Below are 23,893 nucleotides of genomic sequence, written 5' to 3'. Positions count from 1 at the left end.
TGGGCAGAGGACCAAACAGGCCTTCAGAAATCTGGTTTCTGATTCTGGGGCTGTCACTTGCACTTTTATAATGTTGGAAGAGTCTCTTTTCATTTCCCATGTCTGTTAGAGCTGTTCTAGCTCTGCTAGTTTATGAATCTTTAAGGTTTGTTTAAAAGATGTGGACTTTTTTCTTTTAAAAACATGTGGAAAGTCAAATTTTGCTTCTTCGAGTATTTTTATTTAATTTGAAAGTTCCTCCTTTCACTTGCATAAAGACAGAAGAAATATGAAATTTCCTCAATTTATGCTTTATTTTTAGCAGACTACTTTTCAATTTTTAGTTCTTATTATATCTTATTATAAGATGTTAAGTATAATTCCCTATGCTATAAAGTAGGACCTTCTTTTTATCTGTTTTACATGCATAGTTTGTATCTGCTAATCCAAAATTCCCGATTTACCCCTCCTCATCTTTTCTCTTTGGTAACCTTGTTTTCTATATCTGTGAGTCTTATTCTGTTTTATAAATATGTTCAGACTGAGAAAGACAAACAACAAATGATACATTTATATGTGGAATTTTAAAAAATTATACAAATGAACTTAATTGTCTCTTAGAAAAGTTTAAGACTGCTGTATATGGCCGTTCAAGCTGTGAGCTGCATATCTGTAAGGATGTAATTCACATGGACTATGATCTGAATGATGAGCTAGACTTGTGTAATGTGCAACCTGCCTAAATTTCTAGTGTGTCTATGGATGTTCTCATGATCATTGAACTTCTAATATAGGCAACCAGGTAGATATGAATAGGTCATATGTGTGTGAGGGTTATATTATTCACAATGTTTTTTGTTGTTGTTGTTCAGTCACTAAGTTGTGTCTGGCTCTTTGCAACCCCATGGACTGTAGCACTCCAGGCTCCCCTGTCCTTTACTGTCTCCTGTGGTTTGCTCAAACTCATGTGCATTGAGTTGGTGATGCTATCTAACCATTTCATCTTCCGCCACCCCCTTCTCCTTTTGCCTTCAATCTTTCCAACATCTAGGTCTTTTCCAATGAGTCAGCTCTTTGCATCAGTTGGCTAAAGTATTGGAGCTTCAGCTTCAGCATCAGTCCTTCCAATGTATATCCAGGTATGATTTTTAGGATTGGTTGGCTTGACCTCCTTGCAGTCCCAGGGATTCTCAAGAGTCTTCTCCAGTACCACTGTTCAAAAGCATCAATTCTTTGGTGCTTAGCTTTTTTATGGTTCAATTCTCACATGTGTACTTGACAACTGGAAAAATTATAGCTTTGACTATATAGACTTTTGTTGGCAAAGTGATGCCTCTGCTCTTTAATATGCTGTCTAGATTATTCATAATAATTTTTAAAATATACACTCTGACACCAGTAATGACTTTCCTGCTGTTCTACCCCTCCAAACTCTACACTTTACAGGTTCAATATCATTCTAGGATTTAAGAACAAGTATGGCTTCCCTGGTAGCCCAGCTGGTAAAGAATCCATCTGCAATGCAGGAGATCCCGGTTCAATTCCTGGGTCAGAAAGATCCCCTGGAGAAAGGATAGGATACCCACTCCAGTATTCTTTGGCTTCCTTGGTGACTTGCCTGGTAAAGAATCTGCCTGCAATGTGGCAGACTTAGGTTAAATTCCTGAGTTGGGAAGATCACCTGGAGGAGGAGGGCATGGCAACCCACTCCAGTATTCTTGCCTGGAGAATCCAAGGGACAGAGGAGCTTGGTGGGCTACAGTCTACGGGGTTGCAAAGAGTCATACATGACTGAGTGACTAGGCACAATGCAGCACATGTTCCTAATAGGAAGAAACCTTTTAAGTCTTAGGATAATATTTCAGGCTAAGAGAATAGACTCAGGCTCTCTGATGTTCTCAGTTTGCCCAATAAAGCCTGCTCTTCTAATTACATTCTTGCTTTGTTCCTTGGGACCTGAATTACTTGCTACTTTCTTTCTTCCAGTGGAAGGTAAGTTCTATGAAGGTGGGTGTTTTTGTCTGCTTTGTTCACTCAGATTATCACAGGCTAGAACAAGAGTTTGAAGTCAGTACATACAAAATAAATTATTGATTTGAATTACTGGATGCATGCATGTGTGCTTAGTCCTGTCTGATTCTTTGTGACCTCGTGGACCGTAGCCCACTAGGCCCCTTTGTTCATGGGATTTTTCAAGAATACTAAAATGGGTTGCCATTTCCTACTGCAAGGGATCTTCCTGACCCAGAGATCGAACCCACATATCCTGCATCTCCTGCGTGGCAGGAAGATTCTTTACTGCTGAGCCATCAGGGAAGCCCCTAATTAATGGATAGAACCCTGGATTATCCTGTCCAGGTCAACTGGCAGCAGGGATTTTGCCCACTCCTAAACCTGAGTTCTAAGTCAGGCACCCAGACATCTGCCCTCACATCTGTCATTCTTCTTGATTCTGCATGTTTCTAGACCCCAGACTCTGACAGTGGAGCCTACGTGCATGCTGCCCCAGGTAGTTGAACATCTGCTGAACTAAACTGCTCCCTGTCCATGGCCAACATGATTTTTTTTTTTTTTTTTTCTGACTTATGCCTTCTGAGCTGTTTACCTTGTTTTCTCTGAGGGCTTAGTCTGGCCCTGAGCACCTACTGTAATGTAAAGCATGTCTCATCTCTGGGTCTTAGGCCTCCTCAATTCTTCCCAGCCTTCCTTATTTCCTACTTAGCTCACACCTTTGCAGGACTTACTATACTTGAAGTCTGATTATTGTTAGATTTTAATTTTGACAGCATTTGAAGTTATTTCCATGCCCTCCTCTAAACCTAAAGAATTGAGTGAAGTCACTCAGTTGTGTCCAATTCTTTGCAGCTCCATGGACTGTAGCCCTCCAAGCTCCTCTGTCCATGGGACTTTCCAGGCAAGAGTACTGGAGTGGGTTGCCATTTCCTTCTCCAGGGGATCTTCCCAACCCAGGGATCGAACCCAGGTCTCCGGCATTGCAGGCAGATGCTTTACAGTCGGAGCCACCAGGGAAACATTACAAAAAGAAACAGGGTTTACTTTCAACCAAAGGGCTTATCACCAGATCTTTTCAGAATGGACATCCAGCTCTTTCATGTTCCCTGAACCTTGGGCCAGCTGGTAACATCCTCTGAACCTCAGTTTCCTCAAAAGCAAGTGGGAATTAAAGAGCTTACTTTTGTGAAAGGGCATAACATGACCTTTGACACCTAACAATTACATGCAAGTTACTCTCTGTTCCTTTTTTTTTTTAACTTTTTAAAAAATATATATATATTTTTTGATGTGGACCATTTTTAAAGTTTCTATTGAATTTATTACAATACTTTCTCTGTTGTTTATGTTTTGGGTTTTTGGCCAAGAAGTGTGTGGGATCTTAGCTTCCCAACCAGGAATCATACCCCCACCCTCTTCATTGGAAGGTGAAGTTTTAACCGCTGGACCACCAGGGAAGTCTCTCTATTCCTTTTCTTAATTAGAAACACGATAAAGGCTTGGGATTTGGCAAAAGCCAGCCTTAGGTATTAAGGTCTTCCAAATGTAGCTGACTTGTTTCTGGTCTGTGGATATGATGCTTGCCAGAGCCTGCTTCTCAGGATTCTATTCCCTAACTATTGGCATTAGCCTTTGACTGCTCCCCTCTGGTATTTCTGTCTGCCTCTCATTCCTTATTGTATATGCTGAATATCTGCCCATTTCTCAAAATGCAGCCCTTTTGTTTTGTCTGCCTCCAGTCTCTGACATCACCAGCCCGACTCTCTCTGTTCCCTTGTCTGGTTTAGGAAATTAAATTTAAAATAAGACTTCTATGTAGCTGAGAACTCCCTTCCTTTCCTCTCCTTGCTTTGAAAATGAGCCTGAAGGTAATGACGTAATTTAAAATAATGAATATACATCTGAATTGGTGCTGAAACTTGAGTCCCTCAGAGCCTTGTCCATTGAGTGATTCGCTTTGCTCCCTGATCCTCATTCATAACTTAGCTCCATCTCAAGGGTGTCACTGAGACTATTAGCTGGCAAACTCTTACTTCATACCTATGACAGCAGAAACACTTTATTAATGATCCCATAAACCATACAGGCAAAGAACATATTGTATTTTCAGGAGTGACTCATTTATGAAAAAGAAATATGTCCCGTGATTCCTAGTCTGCTTGGCAAGCTTGAGTAGAGAAACTTGACTTTTAGCTATGTTTTTAGCGGAAGTCTTAAGAGACTCTTCTGTTTTGAAACTTCTTAAGTATGAGGAATATATAAGTATCAAATATAGCTGTAACTCATGGTATTTAATGTACATTGCCCCAAGTAATGCTCTTATGTTCAAAGTAGATTGTGAGCTCCTAGAAAACATTCTCTTAGTCATCTGTTTGTTATTCAATAACTCACACAACGCTCAGGCAACATTTTTTTCTTTATGAATAAATTTCTCAGAACAGGTCAATGACGTAGAAAATCTATGACTAGTTCTTCAGAACCAATCAGTGACAAAGAAAGTATAAGACAGTTCAGAATACACCCATACTTTTATATTAGGCAATCAGAGTATTGTTTTCATACTTTGGTTAGGGATCTAAGAAACCCATATATATAGTTACCCTGCAATTAAAAAATCTTGTCTTACTTATTAAGGAACTCCTGACTCCCCTTTTCATTCACTTTTGTTAAGGAGAAACTTCCCAAGGGTCCCCTTGGATGTTTCTTCTCTCTTATGGTTGATGGCAGTAAGAAAAGGGATTTTAGGCAGGAGAGTTTGAGCTTGTTAGTTTGTATCTTTTGTAATCATAGAACTCAGACACAGAAAAGTTCTATCGAGTTAAAAATGCAGGTAAAAACCTTCAGATACCGAGAATCTATATTGATCTACCATGTGATAGGTGGGACCATCCATCCCTGGAAGCAACAATGAGTTTCTCCATTTTCTTTCTAACACTGAAAATAGCCTGTGTGTGTGTGTGTGTGTGTGTGTGTGTGTGTGTGTGTGTAGTAGTAGTAGTTTCCCCTGAGGTGGAATCAGATCCTTAATGCCTGTAGGGCCAAACTTGTACGTTCTCAGCAAGTTCCATGAATTGTTTTAGAGCTGAAAAAGTTCACAGCTCTGAAGGAGGCCGCTGAAAGGAATGGCATGTTGACTGTTTACTTTCTTCTTCTCCTGGTCTTTCTAATATCACGAAGCACTCTATTTCCTATCTCTCCGCAGGACTGGACTCGCTGTTGGCCATCTATTTGAAAAAAAATCCTCTTGTGGTTGAACAGAATATGTGCAGCACATGGAGGTCAGCATGTAAGATTCTTGAGCTCTCACCCATATCTAGACACCAACTTATCTACCTAGATCCAGGTACATCACTTGTTAGACTTCATTTTTCAGTTGAAACTATTTTAAAAAATTCAGCAATACCAGAAAAGAGTTAGAAAAGAGTTTTTTTATTGTTGTCTTTTTTAAAAGACTGAAGGCTACAATACCTAAAAGAAGATTTTAAAAAGTTTATACACACTATATGCTGCATTTTAATACTAGATTTGCTATAATTTAAGCATTTTTAATAAGAATATAACCAAAGATTAATTAGAGTTAACATTGTATGTGGTATCTTCAGATTAAAAGTAGCAGAATAGGGAACAGTTAAATAAGTTTAAGTGGCATTACAGATTTATATCTAAGCCATGTTTCTTTATTAAAAGGGGTGTATGTTTACAAAACTTTCAAAGACCTCTTATGTGTTATTGTGAATTACTCTATTTCTGTTTTTCTCCTTCCTGTGTCTCCCCCTATCATTTTTATACATTCAGAATGAGTGTTCAAACTTCAGTTCAGTGAAACACACTTTAAGGTAAATGGTAAGTAGTCATACCTTTTCCGTTCACATATAATTCTCTAAGGTCAAATAAATGGTGTTTGCTTGAACACTTAACTGACAGCATTTTTGCAAATGTTAACTGACTAAGGGGATTTAGGCTGTGTTATTCTGTTTTGAAGACTTAGCATTTAATTTTGTTTCAACCCCTGCATTCTTTGGAATGTCAGGATTATGAGTATAGCCTCATTAGATATCTGAGTTAGGTCATACTGGAAAAAACCGTTGGCCATGCAGGAGCTCAGGAAAGGGAGACCCACATGAAGCAAGGAAGAGAAAATGCTTCAGATATGAATGGGACTTATAAAGGAAGAATCCAGTTTGTTTTGTGTTGTGGCCTGTTTACATTTAAGAGATTTAGACTTTTCTATTTAAAGAGGATGACAGAAAAGAACAGAGTGTAATGGTGCTACTTAAAATTATGGACATTAATTGAGCCGAGAGATCTTTCACGCACTTATTAATTATTTATCTCTTTATTCAGCATTTAGTTGATTCCCTTCAAGCATCTACTCTCTACCTAACAAGGTATTTGTGAGTTAATCCAAAAACAAGTGCCTCATATGTTTTCTAGTTTTAGTCGATTCACCTTTTTCAACTTAAATGTTACCTTCTTCTGGTTATGTTTGTTCTCTAAACCTTGTCCATTATTCACTCTTGCTTGAGATTAGCTTTTTCTTTTACAAAATCCTTGATTGGTTACCTAGTTACAAATTTATGTCTCTGTTGTCTCAGTATTTTGTTTCAGGTTTTCACATCTGCAGTAGTAAACCCAGTAACCACTTCCTTCACTTCATCAAGTCTCACAAGCTATTCTCACTTACTGTTTTTACTGACAGGTCCTGCTTGACATAGTTTAGAACTGAGGAGACATTAAGTTTGGCTGATTGAGGCACAGTTTGCAAACTAATCCACATCACTGCCTTCAGAATAAATTTTACTGAAATCATCTCTTACAGATTTACTTATTACTAAGAATTTATCTCCCTGTTCTATTGCACTGATTACGTTCTACTCCAAAGCTCTGAAACCTCATCTCTCTTCCTGTTGGAGATGTGTGTGTGTGTATATATATATGTATGTGTGTGTGTGTACGTATGTGTATCTTACATATTGATATGAGTGTGCTCCTCATAAAGTTTGGGAATCAAAACTCTGCATGTGAGATCAACTTTAAGATTATTGGATATATTTCTGCCTGTTATATGTTATCTAGTCATAAGGCTTTTATTTATTTTAGGAATGTGAAAGGTTAGAGAATTAAATAAAATTTTGGTTTAATTCAAAAAGTATAGGTAGGATAAACTGATCCCAAAATTGAAAAAACCTTAGTCTCTAACACTGAGGGCTCAGAACTCAGTGGGAAAGATATACAAATACATAAATATAAGTCAGGCTAAAAAGTGTTACAGGGCTTCCCTAATAGCTCAGTCAGTAAAGAATCTGCCTGCAATGCAGGAGACCCAGGTCCAATTCCTGGGTAGGGAAGATTCCCTGGAGAAGGAAATGGCAATCTACTCCAGCATTCTTGCCTGGAAAATTCCATGGACAGTGGAGCCTGGTGGGCTACAGTTCATGGGGTCGCAAGAGTTGGACACAACTTAGCGACTAAACCACATAAAGTGTTATAAGAGAAAAAGAAAAATATCTACCATAGTATTATACAGCAGGAAAAGATTAACCAAGAGGATCTCAAAAGGTTATCAGAAAATGAAAGCATATATATGCTTATGTGTAGGCAGAGAAAACAATTTAAGCAAAGAAATGGATGATTTGCCAACTTCTTTTATTCATTTATTCCTCCAGTGCTTATTACTGGTCTAATGCTAGCTGGCATCAGAGAGGTGGAAGGAATGTCTTTGCTGATAAGGAGCTCTTGACCTGGTATGGAGGAGAGATTAAAAGGCAAGTTATCTGTGACAGTGATTTCCCAGAAACTCCAGGGGATATTTTAAGAAATTATGATTCCTGTAAATCACAATCTCTCTGGGTGTCTGCTTTTTGGTAACAATTATGCAGGTGATTCAGACGAGCAAAGTTTTGGAGTCAACCAGCTATGAAATAATGAAACCTGAGTCTAGAAGGAGGCAGAGGGAATTAGTTAAGTGGTGAGGAGAGGGGAAGCGCAAGGATCTTCCAGGCAGAGGGAAGAGCATTTTCCAGATCTTGGAGAGATAGTTATTGGTTCAAAAGAACATGCCTGCACCTAAGAAGTCATAACAGGTGAACCTAGAGAAGCAGAGAAGTGTCAAATTGAGAGAGCGGTTGCGTGCCATTCTAAACAATTTGTATTTTATCCACAGAGTGATGAGAATCTTTAAAAGGGTAGTGGAGAGCAATGTGGTGGAGGAGGCACAAGGAATTACTGCTAATGTATTTGATTCTGAAAGTTTTTTTTTTCACTAATGTTTGAATTTTGTAGTTAAACATTTCACTAAAATGGAGGAGTCACATGATTGATCTTCTCTCATAAGAATTTCCATTCTTGGGCTCCACTTTGGGCTTTATCACTTTTAGTTAGTTTCATCTCTGTGTGTCAATTTAGCTAAGCAGACTTCAGTTGGTCCATGGTTAAGTAAATAAAATCACACCTAATACCAATGTTTTGCTATTCTGTTTAAAGCCTCCTTAGATATGCAAGTAAATTATTGTTATTAGTTTGTATCTACATTAATACAAATTATTACAAATAAATACAAATTAATACAATTATTAATGTAATTAATAATCATGATATGCTAAGTGAAAGTGAAGTCACTCAGTCATGTCTGACTCTTTCTGACCCCATGGACTGTAACCTGCCAGGCTCCTCCATCCATGGGATTTTCCAGGCAAGAATACTGGAGTGGGTTGCCATTTTCTTCTCCAGGGGATTTTCCCAACCCAGGAATCGAACTCAGGTCTCCTGCATTGTGGGCAGACTTTTTAGCCTCTGAGCCACAAGGGAATCCCAATATGCTAAAATATGTGTATTCTAATTAGTGATCTCTGATCACAAAACAATTCAATAAAATTAAATTCTTAAGCACTTGCTATAAGCAAGATGTCTGTGCAATATTGTAGGTGATAAGAGGATGGGGTTCTCATTCTAATCATGTGTTTCTTTATCCGTAAATGTATAATAGAACTACCTCTTGCACTTGTTGGGAGAATGTAAAAACATAACACTCAAAAATCAACCAGCTTAGTGCATAGCATATAATAAGCCCCCAATAAGTGTTTTACAAGCTAAGAGCTAATTAATATTGATTCAAAGAGAGATTACATACAAATGAGCCTCTCAATACATTCAAACTATGAGAACATTTGAGAAGATCCTGGAAGATGGAAGAAGATCTCAGGGTATAGGTTTGGGAGACAAGAGAGAGAAGAGACAAGAGTGGGAGGAGAAGATTTTTCTGAAGGAGGGTAGAACTTCACAGCATTTATACATGTGCATAAAACAAGACATAAAGTACATCAGAACTGCCCATCCTTCATGAGTGATGTCACTGCCTCTCTGAGGGCAGATTGGTTGAAACTATATCACTGATAAATTCAAATGAGTAAAATGCCTTGCTTCATAGTTTCAGTAGAAAGCTTTCATTGTACCAGTATGATGATACAAATACCATGACTGCCAGGTCCTGATTCTTGCCTATTCAATGGTGGTTATGATGGATCTTACATCTGACTCGTGCTTGAGGATTAAGGAGTCAGGATGTTGGACAGGTGACAGATAGAGTGGGATTGTCCCTGAACACTTGCCAGATTTGAGTAGACCTGTTCTCCTCGGGAGGACTTCCATTTCCCTGACTCATCTCCATTGACTCTTAGAGTTTCCACTGGATGCTTGCCTGTGCTCCACTTTGATGCTCTTGGATCCTAACTCTGATTCTGCCACTTTCTAGCTCTATCGAGTTGGATAAGTCACTAATCAAATAGCCCTTACGTTCCTCACCTATAAAATGGTGATATGATGCCTCTCCAATTGCGTCTTTAATACAAAATGAAATAATATAAATGAAAATATCTAAAAACTGCAATTAAATATGACTAAAATTAGGAATGTTGATACAGTTTTTTCATTAATTCTTTAAGCACTGGTATATAGACCTTTTTGCTCATTTGAGGCATAGCTAAAGAAATATACTTGAAATTTTGTCTTAAAACTAACATGATGTCTGACACATGCAACTAATTCATTTTTTCATTCAACATGTATTTATTGAAACCTAGCATTTAATAAAGCTAGTCAACACAGTTCCTATTTCCAAGGGGGCATACATTCTTAAATAACAGATAAACGTCCCCAGCAAGTGTGCTTCTACAATGATGCCATCATTGCACTGGATATTGTGGGACATTTAAAACACAGGCAAAAACAAAAAACAAAAAACAAAAAAAACAAGCATTCTTGCCTGCTTACTGGTGTTTGCCTCAAACTCATTTCTCAATAATGTGATGCACATTCACCCTCCCTCTTTTTTTCCAAGATGTTTAATTTGTCCGCTCCCTTCTTTTATGTTTAATGAATTATCATCATATTAGAACCAAATCAGCCATCTTGTCTTTCATGAAGCATTTTGTAATTGTCTAGAGATACCAATCACTCCATCATTTATACTCCTAAAACATTTTTCAAAAACAGATATTTCAACAAAGGATTGGTCTTCCTTTCTATATTTATGTATCTATCTATCTCTTCTCCCAAACAATTGCAAACTTCATGAATGGTGCTTTATTAATGTTTGGATATGAAGTACTTAATGTGTGCCTGACATTTTCTACTTGGTAATTTTTTGTGTGTGTTTGTTAAGCATCATCTGGAGACATTAAGCTAATATATAGAAACCTTGAAATAATGGCATGCTAAACTGACAACCCACTCCAGTGTTCTTGCCTGGAGAATCCCAGGGATGGGGAGCCTGGTGGGCTACCGTCTATGGGGTTGTACAGAGTCAGACATGACTGAAGTGACTTAGCAGCAGCAGCAAACTATGTGGTTATTGATTACATATCAAACAGAGGAGAGTGAGCTAAAAATATCACATCAGGCTTTGTAAAGTTAATATTCATCCCTTGATTGAATATTCAGTTCAGTTCAGTCGCTCAGTCATGTCCAACTCTTTGCAATCCCATGAACCACAGCACGCCAGGCCTCCCTGTCCATCACCAACTCCCGGAGTTTACCCAAACACATGTCCATTGAGTCAGCGATGCCATCCAACTATCTCATCCTCTGTTGTCCCCTTCTCCTCCCACCCTCAATCTTTCCCAGCATCAGGGTCTTTTCATTTTTTTTATTTTATTTTATTTTATTTTATTTTATTTTTCTAATTTTAAAATCTTTAATTCTTACATGTGTTCCCAAACATGAACCCCCCTCCCACCTCCCTCCCCATAACATCTCTGTGGGTCATCCCCATGCACCAGCCCCAAGCATGCTGTATCCTGCGTCAGACATAGATTAGCGATTCAATTCTTACATGATAGTATACATGATAGAATGCCATTCTCCCATATCATCCCACCCTCTCCCTCTCCCTCTGAGTCCAAAAGTCTGTTATAGACAGCTGCGTCTTTTTTCCTGTCTTGCATACAGGGTCGTCATTGCCATCTTTCTAAATTCCATATATATGTGTTAGTATACTGTATTGGTGTTTTTCTTTCTGGCTTACTTCACTCTGTATAATCGGCTCCAGTTTCGTCCATCTCATCAGAACTGATTCAAATGAATTCTTTTTAACGGCTGAGTAATACTCCATTGTGTATATGTACCACAGCTTTCTTATCCATTCATCTGCTGAGGGACATCTAGGTTGTTTCCATGTCCTGGCTATTATAAACAGTGCTGCGATGAACATTGGGGTACATGTGTCTCTTTCAATTCTGGTTTCCTCGGTGTATATGCCCAGCAGTGGGATTGCTGGGTCATAAGGGAGTTCTATTTGCAATTTTTTAAGGAATCTCCACACTGTTCTCCATAGTGGCTGTACTAGTTTGCATTCCCACCAACAGTGTAGGAGGGTTCCCTTTTCTCCACACCCTCTCCAGCATTTATTGCTTGCAGATTTTTGGATCGCAGCCATTCTGACTGGTGTGAAGTGGTACCTCATTGTGGTTTTGATTTGCATTTCTCTAATAATGAGTGATGTTGAGCATCTTTTCATGTGTTTGTTAGCCATCCGTATGTCTTCTTTGGAGAAATGTCTATTTAGTTCTTTGGCCCATTTTTTGATTGGGTCGTTTATTTTTCTGGAATTGAGCTGCATAAGTTGCTTGTATATTTTTGAGATTAGTTGTTTGTCAGTTGCTTCATTTGCTATTATTTTCTCCCATTCAGAAGGCTGTCTTTTCACCTTGCTGATATTTTCCTTTGTTGTGCAGAAGCTTTTAATTTTAATTAGATCCCATTTGTTTATTTTTGCTTTTATTTCCAGAATTCTGGGAGGTGGATCATAGAGGATCCTGCTGTGATTTATGTCTGAGAGTGTTTTGCCTATGTTCTCCTCTAGGAGTTTTATAGTTTCTGGTCTTACATTTAGATCTTTAATCCATTTTGAATTTATTTTTGTGTGTGGTGTTAGAGCATGGAAATTGAAACTGTAATCAGAAATCTTCCAGGAAACAAAAGCCCAGGTCCAGACGGCTTCACAGCTGAATTCTACCAAAAATTTCGAGAAGAGCTAACACCTATCCTACTCAAACTCTTCCAGAAAATTGCAGAGGAAGGTAAACTTCCAAACTCATTCTATGAGGCCACCATCACTCTAATACCAAAACCTGACAAAGATGTCACAAAAAAAGAAAACTACAGGCCAATATCACTGATGAACATAGATGCAAAAATCCTCAACAAAATTCTAGCAATCAGAATCCAACAACACATTAAAAAGATCATACACCATGACCAAGTGGGCTTTATCCCAGGGATGCAAGGATTCTTCAATATCCGCAAATCAATCAATGTAATTCACCACATTAACAAATTGAAAAATAAAAACCATATGATTATCTCAATAGATGCAGAGAAGGCCTTTGACAAAATTCAACATCCATTTATGATAAAAACTCTCCAGAAAGCAGGAATAGAAGGAACATACCTCAACATAATAAAAGCTATATATGACAAACCCACAGCAAACATTATCCTCAATGGTGAAAAATTGAAAGCATTTCCCCTAAAGTCAGGAACAAGACAAGGGTGTCCACTTTCACCGCTACTATTCAACATAGTTCTGGAAGTTTTGGCCACAGCAATCAGAGCAGAAAAAGAAATAAAAGGAATCCAAATTGGAAAAGAAGAAGTAAAACTCTCACTGTTTGCAGATGACATGATCCTCTACATGGAAAACCCGAAAGACTCCACCAGAAAATTACTAGAGCTCATCAATGAATATAGTAAAGTTGCAGGATATAAAATCAACACACAGAAATCCCTTGCATTCCTATACACCAATAATGAGAAAGTAGAAAAAGCAATTAAGGAAACAATTCCATTCACCATTGCAACGAAAAGAATAAAATACTTAGGAATATATCTACCCAAAGAAACTAAAGACCTATATATAGAAAACTATAAAACACTGATGAAAGAAATCAAAGAGGACACTAATAGATGGAGAAATATACCATGCTCATGGATCGGAAGAATCAATATAGTGAAAATGAGTATACTACCCAAGGCAATTTACAAATTCAATGCAATCCCTATCAAGCTACCAGCCATATTTTTCACAGAACTAGAACAAACAATTTCAAGATTCGTATGGAAATACAAAAAACCTCGAATTGCCAAAGCAATCTTGAGAAAGAAGAATGGAACTGGAGGAATCAACTTGCCTGACTTCAGGCTCTACTACAAAGCCACAGTCATCAAAACAGTATGGTACTGGCACAAAGACAGACATATAGATCAATGGAACAAAATAGAAAGCCCAGAGATAAATCCACACACATATGGACACCTTATCTTTGACAAAGGAGGCAAGAATATACAATGGAGTAAAGACAATCTCTTTAACAAGTGGTGCTGGGAAAACTGGTCAACCACTTGTAAAAGAATGAAACTAGATCACTTTCTAACACCACACACAAAAATAAATTCAAAATGGATTAAAGATCTAAATGTAAGACCAGAAACTATAAAACTCCTAGAGGGTCTTTTCAAATGAGTCAGTTCTTCGCATCAGGTGGCCAAAGTATTGGAGTTTCAGCTTTATTAGGGTTATAATAAATGGCCAGAAAAATAAAAAACATTCCATCCAGAAGAAATAGCACAAACATATGTTCAGAGACAGAAGTGACCAGAGGTTAAGAAAAAATTGCATAATGTCTAGAATGAAACTCTATTGAGAAAGATTGAGTGAGCAAAGAGGAGTGAAATATAATCTTCAGTTCAGTTCAATTCAGTTGCTCAATCGTGTCCGACTCTTTGCGACCCATGAATCACAGCATGCCAGGCCTCACTGTCCATCACCAACTCTGAAAGTTTACTCAAACTCATGTCCATCAAGTCAGTGATGTCATCCAGCCATCTCATCCTCTGTCATCCCCTCTCTTCCTGCCCCCACTCCCTCCCAGCATCAGGGTCTTTTCCAATAAGTCAACTCTTCGCATGAGGTGGCCAAAGTATTGGAGTTTCAGCTTTAGCATCAGTCCTTTCAATGAACACCCAGGACTGGTCTCCTTCAGAATGGACTGGTTGGATCTCCTTGCAGTCCAAGGGACTCTCAAGAGTCTTCTCCAACACCACAGTTCAAAAGCATCAATTCTTCGGCACTCAGCTTTCTTCACAGTCCAACTCTCACATCCATACATGACTAACTGGAAAAACCATAGCCTTGACTAGACAGACGTTTGTTGGCCAAGTAATGTCTCTGCTTTTGAATATGCTATCTAGATTGGTCATAACTTTTCTTCCAAGGAATAAGCGTCTCTTCATTTCATGGCTGCAATCACCATCTGCACTGATTTTGGAGCCCCAAAAAATAAAATCTGACACTGTTTCCACTGTTTCCCCATCTATTTCCCATGAAGTGATGGGACCAGATGCCATGATCTTCATTTTCTGAATGTTGAGCTTTAAGCCAACTTGTTCACTCTCCTCTTTCACTTTCATCAAGAGGCTTTTTAGCTCCTCTTCACTTTCTGCCATAAGGGTGGTGTCATCTGCATATCTGAGGTTATTGATATTTCTCCCGGCAATCTTGATTCTAGCTTGTGCTTCATCCAGCCCAGCGTTTCTCATGATGTACTCTGCATAGAAGTTAAATAAGCAGGGTGACAATATACAGCCTTGACGTACTCCTTTTCCTATTTAGAGCCAGTCTGCTATTCCATGTCCAGTTCTAACTGTTGCTTCCTGACCTGCATATAGGTTTCTCAAGAGGCAGGTCAGGTGGTCTGGTATTCCCATCTCTTGAAGAATTTTCCACAGTTTATTGTGATCCACACAGTCAAAGGCTTTGGCATAGTCAAGAAAGCAGAAAGAGATGTTTTTCTGGAACTCTCGTGCTTTTTCCATGATCCAGCGGATGTTGGCAATTTGAGCTCTGGTTCCTCTGCCTTTTCTAAAACAAGCTTGAACATTTGGAAGTTCATGGTTCATGTATTGCTGAAGCCTTGCTTGGAGAATTTTGAGCATTACTTTACTAGTGTGTGAGATGAGTGCAATTGTGCAGTAGTTTGAACATTCTTTGGCATTGCCTTTCTTTGGGATTGAAAGGAAAACTGACCTTTTCCAGTCTTGTGGCCACTGCTGAGTTTTCCAAATTTGCTGGCATAATGAGTGTGGCACTTTCACAGCATCATCTTTCAGGATTTGAAATAGCTCAACTGGAATTCCATCACCTCCACTAGCTTTGTTCGTAGTGATGCTTTCTAAGGCCCACTTGACTTCACATTATGAGATATCTATTAGGGTTCTCCAGAGAAACACACACACACACACACACACACACACACATACTGGATTTTGGAGGTGGGCAAGTCAAATTCCAAGATCTGCTTGATGAGTAGGCAAGCTGGAGACCCTGAAAAATCCTAGGTCCAATGTCCAAAGCTCTGAAAACCAAGAAAGCCACTGGTATATTTTTCATTTTAATGTTGGAAGTCTCTAGACCCAAGTTTAGCTTCAGTCAAGAGGCTAACAGATGAGGAAAGTTAACATTCCAATTCTATCGCAGTCTGGCAGGAAGAATTCTCTCTTTTTGGGGGGATGGCCAGCCTTTTTTGTTCTACTCAGGCCTTCAGTGGATTAATAAAGGCCCACTCATGTTAGCCCCATGTCTAACATAAATCTGCTTGATTTAATGCACTGATTTAAATGTTAATCTCACCCCAAACACCCTCACATTTGGATATTTTTACCAAATGTCTGGTCACTCTATGGCTCAATCATTTTGATAGAGAAAGTTAACTATCAAAAGATGTGTAGAGGAAATAGAAGAAAGATAATTTCATCCAGCATTATTGATAAGAGGTTTTATGAAAAAGATGTCTTGAAGGATATGTAAATTTGAGATAAGTAGATTTTGGATTTTAGCAGGGGTCATTCGTGATGACAAAGCAGCATGAACAAAGGTATAATTCAGGAAAGGAGAGGCTATTTGTGGTTCTGGCAGTAGTCACCTACGTGGAGCATCGCTTAGGATACAGAGAGGGAGTGGCAGAGTGACCCAGCCTTACCTCCTCTCCCCTGAACAATCAAGACCTTTGAGTTTCTGTTTTCTTCTCACTCTCTCCTGCTTTTCCTGATCAAATTTGACCGTGAAAATACTGTTGGAAAAATTATGAAGGTTAAAAAATGTAGGACTGCAAATTTATTTCTAAATTAGTAGAATTTTAGCTCACCTGCCAAAGAATCAGAGAGACAACAAAGGCCTGGAGGTACCTTCCCTCTGTGGACAGAGGGAAATAAGTCTGCAGATAAACTGATACAAGGTAGGGTCCCTGGGACCAGAGCTGAGTAGAATACAATGGAGGTTATTCAGATTGGCAAGGAGGGTGGGCATGAGCTGTGTCCTAGGGAGCACCAAAAGCTAGGGAATACAGTCAGCTTCTAAGTCTGAAAGGTCCATGGTGGGATTTCAATGACAGATAAACTCCAAAGACTTTGAATCCAGGAAGACAGGGCAGTGGTACAGGATGATGTGGGGCAAAGTGCTAGAGACAGAGTGAAGAGGGAGGACCCAAAATAGTTTTCTAAAATATAATTAATTGACTAGAACTTGTTTCTATTAGCTTCTTCACACCTGGTAGATCACTCTGGTTTAAAGGCTGAAGATTAGGGCAGATAGGAATTAATTTTATAGATAGTAGTAAAAAGAGATGCTAGCTGACCTGCCTACTACTTTACCACTCTCGCCCCCTTGTCTAAAACCTTCAGTGGCTGTCAATAAATTGTATGTTGATCCATGCTCCTTAACCTAGGATTGAGGATCTTCTGTGATGATGCCACTCCAGCTCTCTTTTCCTCTACTGTCCTAAACATACACATAACTCTGGGCACAGCAGAGCACTCAGTGATTCTTCATCTTATACTTTGTTCTTCTGCCTCTAAACCCTTGATAATGTTATTATCACTGATATCATCTCTCACCAGTATATTGAATGAAACCCCAAATTTGCCATCTACTGCCTTAGGTAAAGGCTTTGTGCAATTTCCATTCCAAATGAGCTAAGAATACATCAGTTAAGACAACTGGATTATAAAGCTGAGCACGAGGACAATGATAAGGATACAACTCAACAGTATATAAGCGCATTGCCTACAGTTTCAGTGTTTTCCTACTCAATGTGGACTAAGTATACAGTGAACTTTCACTGTAAATATATTCATCCTTAATATAGGTTTTGTAATTTAAAAAAGATGAAACTGACTCATAGGTGAATGCTTAAATATGTGGAAAGAAAATAAGAGGAAGTACAAAATGATGAGAAAAAAATTGTAATAGTTGAATGTGCTTGAGTCAATTAAAAGATGTTCAAATTGTAAGATAACTGATTTTGATATATTTATTTTAAACCACTTTAATAATGAAAATAAGGATATATGTGGAAGGATACAAGCCATTCAAGAGAAAAGTTTCATGTTAGGATGGCTTCCTGAGCTACCAGTTAGCCCATAGGGAGTAAAACACTGCCATTTGACACTGGGTTTATTACGTTGTGGTTCACCCAAAGCACCATTGATATCTTACTCGTACTGTACCATAATGAAAATTTTGGTTTTCAAGGGGAAATAAATTACAGAATGAATAATGATATATGCATGGCTGCTGAATTTGAGGTGTGGTTATTGATGAATGATTCACTGAGTCATCTCTGAGGTTTGGCTTAAGAAGGTCTCATACTCTATGTAAGGTAAAAGATAAATTAGGAATACAAATTTTCTAGGACCCCATGCTCTCCAAGCATTCTCCAAATCAGAGTTCAATTATCCCACCATGAACGGACACAGGAACCTTTGTCAATGGTAATCCTTTCTGTTTGAACATCTCCAGTATTAAGGAACCCATCAGACCAGACCACTTTCTTTTTAGTCGGTTCTGATTGTTGGCAATTCTTCCTGAATTGAGCAAAGCTCTTCCTTTCTGTGCATTTACAATATTTTGTTATGTTCTCTGAAGCCTCCTGGAAAGATTATTATTCATTTCCCATTTGACAACCCTTCTACTATTTAAAACTGACCATCATGTTTGCTCTCCCCTTTATTAAGATTCTAAATATCCTCTTCTTCCTAACTTCCTTCAGTTATAATTAATATAAGATGGTTGTCAATCTCCTCACTTACTTCACTAACTGGAACCTTCTCCTCTAGGTGAGCTTAGGTCCATCTTAAATGAGACTCATGAGCAGACTCATGAGCAAACAGAGTAAATCCAGATGGGGTCTAGCTAAGATGAACACAGGAATTTCAGTTTAACACAAAGAAAGCCTGTGTACTAGGTTTTTCAGTTGGAACTGTTTTAGTCCCAGTTTCAACTGAAGTCACTAGACAGTAAATACCACATTCCAAAATGAGATGAGGGACCCCATACAGGAGTTGCAAAAGAGTTGTCTTTGAACCAGTTTTGCAACTCTTAGTGGGCTAACTATCTCCACCCTTCTTACCCTTCTCAATCTCGCCACACACATACAAAAAAAGACAGTTATCTCCAAGAAAAGAAATGGATATTAGGAGAGATTTTCAGAAAGTTCTTGATATGTATTGAGCCCCACTTCCCTGCCTCCAGAGAGGAGAGTTCTTGCACCTTAGTTTAAGCCCAGAGAAAGGAATTTCAGCTCATCTACACTGAGAACCTGGTGTTTGTTCCCTGAACCTGGAGAGACCTAGTAGACTGCTGTCCATCTTTGGGTCCAAGAAACCTAAAGGGTGGAGACTATGGTAGGCACATTGCTATGAGGCCTGCACAAAGGAGGATTGGCTGCAAAAGGTTTGGCCATTGTGCAGAGTACAGATGTTTATATAACTGGAATGACGCTGTGTCTTTGTGCCTTGAAATGACTGCTAGAATTTATATTACCCAATAATGACAGCAATATCATAGGACTTACCCTAGATTTCATCCAAGTGGCAGGCAAAGAATTGGCTCAAAATGAATGTATTTGAAAGGACTGTAGGAGAGAAAAATGAGATTGCTTCATGATTACACCTTTTGTTTCCTCTGTGTTCAGTTGACTAAGTTGTTTTACCTATCTATATATCTATCTATGTATGTATTACGTCTATGTGTATGTACATAGATATGCATAGGCATACACAAATACATACCTGTACACACATGTATATCCATACATATGGCACATCTGAAGAAGAGCAAGATTGTAATGTAAAAAAAATAGTAGCTATAGTTCATTGATTATTATGTTTCAGGCCCTGTCTGAAGACCTTTATAAATATTATTTATTTTTCATAGTCAACTTAGACAGAATTTGTCATTTTCATTTTATTGAGCCAGCTATTAATTAAGTAGCAAATGGTGTGCCCATGAGCTCACGTATGTTAAGTGGCTTAGCCTGAACTTGAGTCTGCTGACTCTGAGGACCAAACTCTTTTACCATGGATTTATTTTGCCGTTAGATGTAGTCAGTATGGTGTTTGACAGCAGCAACTGATTTTATTATGTGCATTTTTCCAGTGAGCATTGGGCAATTAAAAAATAGTGAAAAGATTATTCATAAGATGTGGTATAAATCAGCTTATTTTTCCTAAGAACATATAATGAACATAGAAGGAACAGTGTGTGACACTAACAGAAACAAGAGCACAAAAACAACTTGCTGTTTTTCCCAACTGAAAACGCAGAGCTGCTTCCACCTGCAGGCCAAAGGAACAATTGCAAGATGTCCATCTGAGCTGAGATGCGGAGTCAGGGTGCTAGGCTGAGGGCACCGATCCCTTCATCACCAGGTGGCTCTAAATCTTCAACCAGGAGTCGTTCAAATGCTGGGCCAGTGGGAACATGGTGTTTGTGAATCAACCACAATGTCTTAGGGATCCTGAGGAATGAACAGCTATGGAGCTGCAGGTGTAATGGAGCCACCCTTGTTGGCCCAGTATTTATCCTGAGGAATGTTGCTTGATTCTGAAGGACAAAGTCTACTATTCCTATCTCTTCTGTCAAATGTGAGAGCTGTGAGAAGTAAATAGAATGTATCATCTAGTTGCTGAGAGCTTGCTATGGGGGGTGGGAGGGGGCAGACTTTTAAGCACTTGAGGGTAGATTGGTCAACAAAACAAAACTGTCTGTCTTCATGGAGCTTAGATGAGACCATGGGTTTGAAAATATTTTGTAAACACTGCTGGGTCCCTTGCAGAGTGATGACTGTCCTTCATGTTTATACTACACTGGGAAACCCCTGCATGTTTCTAACCAATGTGCCTCTGTATTACACTTGGAAGCGGTACTGTCACTCAGCTGGCTGAACGGAACTCTTCACTCCCTCTCGTGTGCCAGGTTTCAGGCCACTCACTGCACCTTCTCAAGGATAGGAACCAGAGCTTCCGTACTCTATTTTCTCTGTCTCCAGGATCTAGCATAGTACTGCTTGGAGTAGGCTGTATGTGTGCTGAATGGAATGGAGCTAACCTAGGATTGAGTTGATAAAGCTAAGTATTAGAATCTAGAGCATGCGGAGAATGAATGGGTTTAATTATATAGACTCATGAATGGTTTTTTGCTTTTGTTTTTGTCTTATTGAAGTGTAATTAATTTACAATGTTGCATTAGTTTCAAGGTAAAGAAACTCCCTGCATTGCAGGAGACCTGGGTTTGATCCCTGGGTTGGGAAGTGAGTAGTAACCCACTCCAGTATTCTTGCCCTCGTCCCTGTCCTTGAGAAGCTGCAATGAGTGGCCCAAAACCTGGAACACAAGAGGCAGTTAAGTGTTCCATTCAGCCAACTCTGAGTACAACCTGGAGAATTCCATAGACAGAGCAGCCTGGCAGGCTACCGTCCACAGGGTTGCAAAGAGTCGGACATGACTGAGTGACTAACACTTTCACACTTCACACACACACACACACACACACACACACACGGGGCTTCCCAGGTGGTAAAGAACTTGCCTGCCAAGGCAGGAGACATAAGAGATGCAGGTTTGATCCCTAGGTTGGGAAGATCCCCTGAAGAAGGTCACGGCAATCCACTCCAGTATGTTTGCCTGGAGAATCCCATGGACAGAGGAGCCCAGCGGGCTACAGTCCATGGGATCGCAAAGAGTTGGACATGACTGAAGCAACTTAGCACATATTTTGCATATCCTTTTTTCAGATTTTTTTTCCATCATACCTATTATAAGATACTGAATATAGTTCCCTGTGCTATATAGTAGGTCCTTGTTGTTAACTTACTTTATATATAGGAGTGTGTATATGTTAATCCCAAGCTCCTATTTAGCCCCTTCCCCTCTGCTATGCCCTCTGGCAGCCATCAGTTTGTTTTCTGTACTCATGAATGGTTCATTCTGCACCTGCGCCTCCGTCCTCATGGCTCCCAGCACATTTGGTCTGAGGTGCACTCAGACCAAACCTGTGATATCCTTCTTACTCATTGGTTAATCTGCATGGCTCTCCTTTCTTGGATCTCCTGTCATATGATGGACTCACCCATACAAATTAACCTTTAAACATGCTTGTCTTATGTTACCCTCTGAAAGTACTATACTTTGATTCAGGAATAATTCTATGGTAATATTAGTAGTCGCCCAATCCTTAACCACATACAACATCCAGTACAACTTGGGGAATGAAATAAGCTACAGCCGACATTTTTCTTGTGAAAGAATCTCTGATTTCCAGATATGTGTGTGTGTGTGTGTACATGTATATGTTTGCATACATAGTGCATGCATGGTGCCCAGTTCTCTTTTTTTCATTTCATCTTCTCTATTCAGTTCTGATATTTGAATTTGGGACCTAATATAGCAGTAATTAAGGAAGAGTTGGTACCAAAGATGTGATTCTGGTATCCCCCTTTCCACAGCTTTGTCTGTGAGCTGTAATATAGTGTGAAAGTGTTAGTCACTCAGTCCTGCAACCCCAAGGACTGTGGCCTTCCAGGCTCCTCTGTCCATGGAACTATAGTATATGACTCTGTAAAGTACCATGCTGGTTTTAATGCTGATTTTTCTTCTCTTCCTAATCCTTCTAAGCATGGTTGGCTGGCTCAGAATCAGAATTTTGTATAAAACATTTACAAAATGTGAACTCTTGGCTTTCATTCCAAATTTCCCCAATCCAAATCTCTGAGGCTGGAGCTCCAAGGTCTGCATTTATAACAAGTGGCTTTGGAGATTCCAGTGTGTACTCAAGTTTAAGAACCATTGCCCTGGGGTGCATTGTTAGCAGGAAAAGTACATTGTGAAAGGTCCCTGGGTGGCAAGCTAGCAGCCAAGTCCAGGACTTTTCCTGTAATGGGCATGTGCTTCTGGAATTGGTTTCCTTGCCCAGATCAACAGAGCATGAGCATTTTAGATTTTAGGGCACAGGGACAGACTCACTTATAACTCACGAAGCAGCATGTGTATATTGTAGCTGCCTTACACTATAGGAAATTCCATTCTTTGAGGGAGCACTTTAAAAATAAGTATTCTTTTCTCCAATTATTAAGTAAAATAAGACAAATAAAGTAAATAAAATAATTTGTAATGCACCAACTAATGACAACTACTGACATATATGTATGTATACATATATATATATGTATATACATACACATAGCCTTGTTTATGGCAATAAATAGACATATTCCACATATGGCTTTACAAAAGCTCTCACATTTATATTTACATTCTCTACTGTTGAACACAAATCAATTAAAGTTAGAAAACAAGAAACTTTAGTCACAAACGTATATTATTTTAATATATACTTGAAGGATGTTTTATCAATACTGATTTTAACCTTTTACCCTAAATATTATAACTGAATCATTAAGTGGAAAAAAGTAATCCCTTCCTCAGCTGTCACTAAAATAACTATCTTGGTAGCTGATTCTTCCCAGAGTAATGACCTGTTTCTAATCCTTTTCTCTTGTTCCTCTTTCTCTTTCTCTCTCACTCTCTCTCTCCCTGTCTTTCTCTTTCCTTCCCTTGCATTAAGAACCACATAAATTGTTTTAAATGTTCATTTACAAATCTGTATTTTAGTGTAGAAGGATCTGTCTGATGATGATTGAATGTTTTTTTAAGTATTTAAAAAATACCACTAGTTATGGCATATTTATCAGCTTTCCTAGGACTCAGATGGTAAAGAATCTGCCTACAACTCTGCAGGAGACCCAGTTTCAGTCCCCGGGTGTCTGGAAGATCCGCTGGAGAAGGGAATGGGTACTCATGCCTGTATTCTTGCCTCGAAAATTCCCATGGATAGACGAACCTGGCAGGTTACAGTCCATGGCATCACAAAGAGTCAGACATACTGAACGCATTCCCTTTGCTTCTTTGAGCATTTATACTCAATAAGGCTATGAAATTCAAGTTGCCCATGCTATATTGCACACTTAAAATAAATTCTTTTATTCTAGCACACAGTTTCTTTTTCAAGCATCTT

The sequence above is a fragment of the Budorcas taxicolor genome, chromosome 1 (assembly GCF_023091745.1).
Source record: "Budorcas taxicolor isolate Tak-1 chromosome 1, Takin1.1, whole genome shotgun sequence".
Taxonomy (NCBI): Eukaryota; Metazoa; Chordata; class Mammalia; order Artiodactyla; family Bovidae; genus Budorcas; species Budorcas taxicolor.
The sequence above is the reverse complement of the archived record's forward strand: the minus strand, read 5'-3'. Positions refer to the sequence as shown.